The following is a 9304-nucleotide window of genomic DNA, read 5'->3' as shown; positions in this document are numbered from 1 at the left end:
AATGCTTTCCCTGACCAGCTGGGCCAGCCAAAGGCTACTGAAGGCATCCCTCTGTCTCACACAGAACTGCCCCCAACCCTAACACTTACTCATACACAGCAACCCCACCCTTATTGCAATCCCAGTGCTAATAATCAACATCAGCAACACAGTATTATACATGTGGAACAGTGCTTCAATGGGGCCTGTAGGCTCCCAGTGGCACAGAAACCAGAGGGTTCCCAACAGCCTAGGGCCTCATCTGTGGATCTGCCATCCTACCAAGGTGAGCCATTGTCTCTGCAGCTGGAAACACTCAACGGGTAATTTCTTTTTCATGTTCTCTCCTTCCTATTCTTTTCTTTAAACTCCAAAGAAAGAGGGAGCTGGAGACAAATATGGGAACAGATTCTACAAGCCACAGAAAGGACTTTAGATTTTGGTCCAGTGAGCTGGGAAGTGTTCTTTGGACTCTGGAGTGTTCTAGAAGAGTGACAACATCAGACTTACATTTTAAAAGATCATTCCGCAACTGTGTAGAGAACTAGAGGGGCGAAGGCAGAAGCAGGGAGACTGGTGAGGAGGCCCCGGCAGTAACCCAGGTAGGAGAAGGTGGTGCTTGAATCGGGTGGCAGCCATGGAGGTGGTGGGAGCGGTGGTCTGGTCTGAACAGAAAACTGAAGGCAGAGCCAGCAGAAGTTGGCAGTGGAGTGGGGTGGCATGGGGGTGGTGTGGCAGGCACCAGTAGAAGCCCAGGGTTTTTGTCTTGAGCACCTGAAACGTGGGATGGGTAAAGCTGTGGGAGGGGCAGGTGCTGAGCTGCCCTTAACAGGGACAGAACCCTGTGCTACCCTCTCAGTGTCACCATCTGACCCAGCAAAACAAACCTTCACCCTCACAGGCTTCAATTTCTTCTTGATACTTGGTGGTTGGAGACATAGGCTTGCAGAAAACCCAGTCTTGTTCACCTTCTGGAACCCACTGTGCAGTGCAGCTATTGTGTAAGGCCTTCCAGTAGGGTAGGACACCCAAGGGGCTCTTCTTTTTACTCCAACAGCCTGAGGACGCCTGCTCCAGTCTTTGCAAGAACACCATCTGGAGCAAGTAAACTCAGTGGCCATGTTTAGGCCTACATCCTCCAATTCAATAGTAGAAGATAGTTTTTAGAGGTGGCTATTTTGGTTAAGTGATGACTTTTGTTGTAAACAAATAGCCCAGGCAGAGAGCCCTCAACCGCAAGACCAGGAATTCTGACCCCATCCCGCCATTGTTGTGGAGAATGTCCACTCTATGTCTTTTGAAACAATAGAGCCCGCTGAAATGTAAACAGCGTCTTCCCCCTTCGATGTCCCTCCTGGGACATCCTTCTCCCCTCCCCCAGGGTCTCTGCAAATTGAGTAGCTTCTACAAGGAGACTCTCCCTCTGAAGTCTGAGGTCAGGGCTGAGCCTAGATCTCCTGTGTTCTTCCCAGGCAGGACCCTGGCTTTCAGTGAGAGGGCCTTTCTGGGTCTCTGGATCTGTAAGTTTGGGGAGTGGGCAGATCCTCAAGTGTCTGAGTTTCTGGACACTGTTGCTTGAGGTTTTGTTCTGGCCACTTAGCAGTGGCTTAATGGTAAACTTCAGTGGGGGTGAACCATGAGCCCAGTGTCTATTTTGTTCATGGGTCTAGCATGGGGCTTGGCACATTATAGGTACTTGGTGAGGTGCCACTTAACAAAGACTGTGGATCGTTGAGGGGAGAGGGGCTGCTGCACCATCAGCACAGCAGGCCTGGTACCTGGGTCACCCAGGTGAGGCTCCGGAAGGCACAGGTGGATTCTGTTGATGACTCCCCTGGGGCCTATCCTGTGCCCTGGGGAGGGATGGTGGTTTGGAAACACTCTTTAGCCTTAGAAGCTGTCAATGAGTGTGCCATGGAGGACCAGCCCCAAGCAGGCCTGAGTGAGACTCTTTGTGGAGTGCGTGGGAGGCTGGGAGGAGCCTTCAGAGATGGATGGGAAGAAAAGAGGCCCACTCCATGTCGGGTCCTGACTGTCACTCCCTGACCAGAGGATTTGGAGAAAGGAGGTATGCCTGGGATGTCTAGAGCCTCCTTTGAAGGATCCAATCTCCTATGAATGGGTGTCTAGGATTTCCTCATATGAGAAATGACCAGCCAGGCCACGAGCATCATGGTAGCACAGGGCAGGGGCCCCCGGGACAGCATACCTACCTTTCTGCCCTCCAAAGGGTCAGAGAGAACCTTCAGTCCCTCGAAGACGTTGGGAGTAAGTCTCGCTTTCATTCAGTGAATATTTAATGAGCACCTACTTTGTGCCAGGCACAAAGCAGACCAAAACCCCTTCTTCCATGGAGCCCACACTCTGCTGGGATGATAAGCCTTCTTTCCCATACATTGAGAAGTCTCACTCAGAGGGGTCTGGGCCTCTCCCTGCAGCCAAGAGGGTGGCTGAGTGGCATGGACTGGAGTTGGAAAGTCAGACTGTCAGAAGCATCATGAGCAACAACCAGACCAACTGGTTGCAGACTTTCTTAGCTACAGATTTTTTTTTTTTTAAGGACTCTTACCTGGAACCCCATGTAAACAGTGTTTTACTAAGCCTAACTTTATTTGTTGCCTTCCTATTTGTGGTGTGTACTTATTAAGCCAATTGGTGAGAACAATAAGGCAGTTTTGAATAACATAACCACTTGAAATCCAGGATTATGGAAATCAATCAGAATCATGCCAACCTAAGCATCTAGCACCTTCCCACATATCAGGGTTTCTCAGCCTCAGCACTATTGACATTTATGACTAGATATTTCTTCATTGTGGGGGCCTGTCCCGTGCATTATAGGATGTTTACCACCATCCCTAGATGGAAGGAGTAACACTCCCCTCAGTAGTGAAAACCAAAAATGTCTCCAGATACTGTCAGGTGTCCCTGGGAGGGGGTGGGGGCTGGAAAAATCACCCCATTTGAGAACCACTGCCATCTGTTTTGATTGAACATCAAGAAAATCCTGTTTCACATGGAGAAGTACTTATATTTGGTAAGGGTGTGTTTTGGGTTTTTTAAATCAGCTCTCTGGACTCTCCTAGGACCACATTTTAATTAAACAGAAGTTTTATTCTAAGGTCTGTACAAAAAATAAGTTATAATAATGCAGAAGCCCGAGTTAATGTGTTGGTAGTTTTCAGTGTACTAAAATATGTATGTAACATATTTTGTGTGTGTATGTTGTTTTTATTATAATTTTGAAGAATAGGAAAATCTTCATATTAAAAACACTCCAACCAAACGTTGGCAGATCCTAAGCCCTCTGGGAGGCAGGTTCAGAGATGCTGGTTTCACATTAGGAAGCTGCTGTGGAGAGGCCAGAGTCTGATGACAGGGCAGGTTGGGCAGGAGGACAGGGTCATGATGCCTCTCAGCTGCCCCCAGAGACCCCAAGACTTCACTGGACAAGGCCTGGAGGGAGCAGGGAGGGTGTGCAGAGGATGGGGGCCTCTCAAAAGAGAATCCAGAATTGAAAAGAAAAATAAAGACTGATTTAGGGGGTGAGGCCTTTCACAGTTCTAAGAAATAGCCCCATAATCTCAGGGACGCAGGGCCCGGAGGTTAAACCCAAAATAATCATAATGAAAACAATCTGTTTGCACCATTTGATGCTTCCAGAAAATTTCAGGAGCAAGTCCAAGGTGGAGAACCCAAGAGGAAGTGCTGCTGATTGGAACTGAGCAGGCGGAAGTGAGATGAAAGGCTGGGGGACAGCGTCTCTCCCAGGTCCCAAGGAGAAGGGCACTGGCCACCCTGGGGATGACAGGGTGGGGGCCCACAGGCTTCAGGAACAACAGTTGGCTTTAATGTCCCAGCAAAAATAGTCCTTCGCTGGAATCAGTTTTTTCTCCCTCCTCTGACACTGAGAGCCAATTTCAGGGCTCGCTCCTGGGCAATCTGTCTCAAATACGGTGGGACAGCTGACCACAGGCTAGTGCTCACCACACCTGTGAGAACTAATAATAAAGCAAAATGTGGCAAAGGCCTGGCCAGGGGACCGACGATCCCCACTGGCTGTGTCCCCAGCTTCTGCTGCAGTTCTCAGACGGAGACTGGCCGCCAGGACGAACGCACTGGAGCCTGGGGTGCTCAGGGTTCCCCGCCCAACCCCCCCCCCCCCCCCCCCCCCCCGCCGGTCAGGGCGCTCTGAGCATCTTTCTCCCCTTTCCCTTCACCACAGTCATTCTGGGGAATTTTGTCCTTGTGCTATGATTGACCATTTTCACCATGTTCACATTTTGGTGCTGACAGAGGCCTGAGAGATAATGTGGTCCCACTCCTCATTTCACTCACAGATGGGGAATATGAGGCTCAGCAGGGTGACTTTTCCAAGGTCACCCACCCAGGCATCCTGACCATCAGCTCAGTGCTTTCTGACGGCAGAAGGCGACTGGTCCAGAGCCTCTCAGCTTTATCAACCAACCTGGTGTCTCCTGAGAAACAGTGGGAGCGTGAGTGAGCGCGTGCATGTGCACACTTGCGAGTGTGTAGGCCCTAGCGCCACCGAGGGAGCACACGTGCTCATCTACACGTGTTTGTAAGACGCTGACTACTGTCTGGACACTGCGCTAGGGGTTGTGATCAGGCTAAGGGCTGGGGGTTGGGGTGTGTCGGTGAGCCCTGAGAGTCAGGCAGTCCTGTGGGGACTGAGGGAAGTCCTCGGAGGTTTTTGGCTGGGGCGGTGTTGTGTTGAGCTCAGGCCAGTCAAAGAAGGCATCCCAGGACAGGAGGTCCATGCAGGATGCTCAAAATGTCAGCTAGGGAAGAGAGCCCACAGGAGGAATGGGGCTGGGGGGCTGGAAAACAGGAGGCATGTTTGGGAAAGGCCGAATGGTACATGTTGACTGTGGGGCAGGTTTGTTTGGGGAACGAATCGTCAGCTGCCAGACATTTATTGAGCACTGGCTGTGTACAGGAGCTAGGCTGGGTGCTGGAGACAAAGGTAGAGGACACTTGAGAGTTTACCAAGAGTTTATTCTGTTCCTTTCCCAACAAACTTACAGAGGCCCTGCTTGGTGGCACACAGTGTGGCTCTGAGGAAGATGAAGTCCATGCGCTTGAGAACTCCCCACAGGGACGACTTCTGGCCGGGGGGGGGGCGGGGGGCGGGAGTTTGAACACAAAACGCAGTACAGTGGCTGCCTACACACCCACCTCTAGGAGTCCTGTGGCGAGGACTGGTGTACACCGTCCCCCCGGGGTCTTCTCTGAGCTCCCAGAGTATGCATGTGTGTATCCCCTCACCCCTGTGGCAGATTCTCAGAGACCTCCAGTGAAGAACCACTGGCCCCCATACAAGCCCAAGTCTTGGTGTGACTGGAGCGCAGAGCTCAGTTTATCTGGGGAAAAGAATCCCAGGATCCTGTACTTCACAATCAGGGCCTCAAAGAAAGTCTTGAGGCTTTGCCTGACTCCTCATTCTGGAGGTCGTGCTGTGCCCTTGGAAGCTCGGCAATGTCTGTGCTCTCCATTAAGGTTGTCACCGGCTTGCCTCAATCTCTCTCCCCCAGGGTGACTGGACACCTCACATTCAGGAAGCACCTTACAGCCTCCTGAGACCTCACACCTCTCTTGTGGCATTGGCAGAACAACTGTGGCTTCCATGCACAGACGAGGCCACTGAGGCTTGGAGAGAGGGAGGATGGCACTCGAGAGTGGGCTCCCCCCCAAGGTGGTGCCCTTCAGGAGCCTAGGCCCTGCCCTGCAGCTTTCCTCACAGCCCCCACCCCTTCCAGCCACCAGGCAACTTCCCTCAGGACACAGGCCACGTGTGCTCTGCCCCTATGCAACTGGAGTGGTTTCCAAAACCAACTGTGAGGTTTCCTGGAAGGTGCTGCAGGGCCACCAGCTTCAAGGGTTCCAGCAGAGCCCCGCCAGGAAGCCCTGAGCCGGCACTTCCCTGGCTGTGCACTTGTGCTAACCCTGGCCTCAGGGGCCTTCCTCTCATCATTAAGGAAGGATGCTGGGTAGGAGGATGGAGGCTCCGGGGAAGCCAAAGCCCTTCTGGGAACCATCCTAAGGGAAGTGGATGCTCCTGTGTCGTCCTGCCCAGCATGGGACCACACCCGCCCCTGGCTTCAGCAGAGCTTTGGTGCTGGAAAGAATGGGTCTCAGCCCCCGGGCCTTGCAGGAGGCAGAGGTCAGCACATTGCAGGGCTCCACCTTTCCACCTCCGAAAGCTCCCGGCAGGCACAAGGCCTGGGCCTCCTCCCAGGCTGGTCCGGAAGCCTGAGGTGCCCAGGGTGTGGGGACCAGGAACCTCTGCTCTTCCAGCAAGCTCTTGGAGCTGCGGGCCTCTGCTGAGTGGGGACTCACCTGGGAACCTTCCTTCCTAAGGGCGGGCTTCTGCACCCCAGACCACCGCCCACCCCCAGTGCCTGGATCCCAGCTATTGATCCAGCGAAGGGCCTGTTTCTTTGCTGGTAGACAAGACATGCCAATTAGAGTCCTGCCTTTCACTCCAGACTTCCTGAGTCTGCTACCTGGTCTCCCCCTGAAGCACACAGGCCTTCTCTGTCCCTCGCAGCTCTGCCCCACTCTCTCCTCTGCCAGGAATGCTCTCTCCTCATGTCTTCCCCTTACTGACTCCTGCTCATCCATCAACTCCATCTTTCCCCTCGCATCCCCAGGATGGCTTCGTGGACCCCAGGATGGCCAGTCCCTCTATCCCATGCCCTGGCCTTTTCCTCCAGAGTGCTCCTCACAGTCATAGTTAATGACCTGAAACTGAGCCCTTGACCTCCCCTCTCCAGCCACAGGAGGACTAACATGGTGCCTGTCACTTGTGTGCCAGGCGAGATGCAGCGGGATCAGCCCAGCTGTGTTTATTGGGCAAATCGAATGTCCTAGCAGGATTGGGGTTGTCAGAAGGTACTATCATGTGAGCCTGTGCACACCCGGCGTGTGAGGAGGCATGCATGGCCCAGAGAAGGTTCTTGAGGACAGGGCAGGTCAGGAAGCATTACGGGGCTCATATTGAGAGAGCAGGCCTGGACGGGGTGCCAAGGGTGGTACTGGGCGGGAAGATGAGAGGGGCAGCTCGTCTTATCACAGGTTTGCAGAGGAAGAAGAGACCTGTGGGGGACAGCCAAAGGCAGATTCCCTCAAGTCCTCATGCAATGTCACCAAGGGTCCCCCCTGTACAATAGAACTTCCTCCTTCGGGGGGCAGCTGTAGATTCAGGGGCAGTGGGCTCAAATCTACTCCCCACCCTCTCTCTCGATCCCCACTCTTCTCATCTGTAAAGTGGGAATGATAAGACCTAACTGATGGGGTTCTTGGGAAGTCAGATAAGGGAAAGGTGAATCAAATGTCATTTTGCTTTTTCCTTCTTTGCAGAATCATGCACGGGCCAGAGGTGAGGGCCTCAGAGGAAGGGAGTCCTCCTGGCTTGTGGGAAGCGATCCCGCTCCTGTGACTCATGGCTCTGGGAAAAAAGCAGAAGTGGATTCCTGAGACTTTGCAGAGGTGGGGAGAGTTTTTCTTGCCTTTTCTAGCCCCATTGTTCAACAAACATGTACCAAGGTTTTACCAAGGACCAGGCACTGTGCGGGCACCATGCAAACGCAGATGGAACAACACAGTTCTGCCTTCAGAGGACTCCCTCTCTAGGGCTCAGGGAGGCCTAAGCCCTGAAAGGGGGGGGGTGCAGACTTGGTAGCCAGGGTGCATTTTCTAGAGCGCCTAATGACCTGTTAGTGTGGGAGAGCCAGGGCCTGGTTGTCAACTACACTCACTCCTTGGGGATCTGTCCAGGCCCTGGCTTTCAGTCCTTCTCTGTGTGTCTCAGCCTGGATGCTCTGGAACTCCCGACTCAGATGGCCAAATACCATCAATCCTTTCCCACATGGGGACTATTTGACAGCTCAAACACTTGTCCAAACCTGAGTTCTGGAAGGGCTTTCCAATTCTGCTCCACCCTTATCTCAGATGATGGCAACTCCAGCCTTCTAGTCCTCAGGCTAAAATCTTGATCACCCTCTTTTTTCCCCACAGCCCACCCCCAATCTGTCAGCCAGTCCTGTGAGCTCTACCTTAAAGTAGAGCAAAAACTCATCGATAGTGGTAGAAAGCAGACTGGGACACAAGGAAACTTCTGGAGGTAATGGTTTAATGGGTATGTATGCATGTAAAAAGGCATGTGCAGTTTAATGCATGCCAAGTAACCTTAATAAAGCTTTTTGTTGTTTATTTTTTAAAAAACAGATGTTTCCAGTGACCTTTTCGAGTCCTAGACAAGTCCCTTCTCTCTTGTAGCCTCAGCTTCCCCACCCGTAAAAGGAGGATCTCTAAAGGACCTTCCAGCTGAACCATCTAACCACCTGCCACCGTAATCAGCCCCCTCATCTCTCTTAGAAGCGTCACACATCTTGAAGGGAGAGAGTAAGGCCTTGTGGCTCAGGTTTGTCCCAGGACTCTCTGATTCCAGCTCAGATCACCAGTGCTCCCTGTAGAGTTGGCTCAGACCAAATGAAGAGCTTAGTTGGGGAGAGATGGATGCCAGGAAATAGGGCCAAGTCATGTAGGAAAATAAGGAAGTGAGTAAATCCATGACTCCACAGCTGCCTGGGCTCTCTTCAGGCCCAGAAAACCTCCAGAGGGCTGGACAGAAGCACAGACATTTTGCCAACATCCGCATTTGATGGATGGGGAAACTGAGGCCCAGAGAAAAGTCATTTTTCAAGTATACTGAGCTGGAAACTGGCAGAGTTGCTACAGAAATGCAGGTTGCTGTTATCTGGACTTATTGTGGTGATCATTTCACAGTATCTACAAATATCAAATCATTAGGTTGCACACCTGAGTATATGTCAACTCTATCTCAAAAAAAGAAATGCAGGTTGTCGGACTCCCAATCCAGTGCTCATTCCAACCCGTCCCCTGGGGGTTAGAAGATATGGAGTTCGTCTGTGGGTCCCTGGGCCTCTCTAAGCTGGCTCCGCCTGTGGCCTCGGGCTCTGCCTCTGGGGCGTCAGGGAGGGCTGTATCCGTTTGTGAGCGCCACACCCCAACAGGGGGAAAGATTGCACAGTGCCATGTGCCCGAAGTGTTTCCATTCAGAGAACCATCTGTACCTGCTTCCTTTGGGGGGCAGGAGGGCAAGGGCTGAAAGCCCTAATCCGAGGCAGGTCTCAGGACATGGAGTCTGGAGGGCGTGGAGAGAGCCATCTGGAACTGAGCACCTGTTCACTTGAACAGGACCTCATATCCATCGTCAGAAGTGGTTCTTAGACAGCCCTGGGAAGCTAGCATTGTTAACCCTGTTTTGTCCTGTTTTCTA

The 9304-nt window shown here is 52.4% G+C and overlaps 1 long non-coding RNA gene across 1 annotated transcript; it reads left to right on the top strand.

Annotated features, from left to right (window-relative positions):
- Positions 1–518: 518 nt before the first annotated feature.
- On the top strand, positions 519–8140 carry LOC113918316. Its single transcript, XR_003518522.1, has 3 exons — positions 519–581; positions 7363–7491; positions 8020–8140. It is a non-coding gene; the product is annotated as an uncharacterized LOC113918316 (long non-coding RNA).
- Positions 8141–9304: the final 1164 nt, after the last annotated feature.

The sequence above is a fragment of the Zalophus californianus genome, chromosome 1 (assembly GCF_009762305.2).
Source record: "Zalophus californianus isolate mZalCal1 chromosome 1, mZalCal1.pri.v2, whole genome shotgun sequence".
NCBI lineage: Eukaryota > Metazoa > Chordata > Mammalia > Carnivora > Otariidae > Zalophus > Zalophus californianus.
This window is presented reverse-complemented; position numbering and strand designations above follow the sequence as displayed.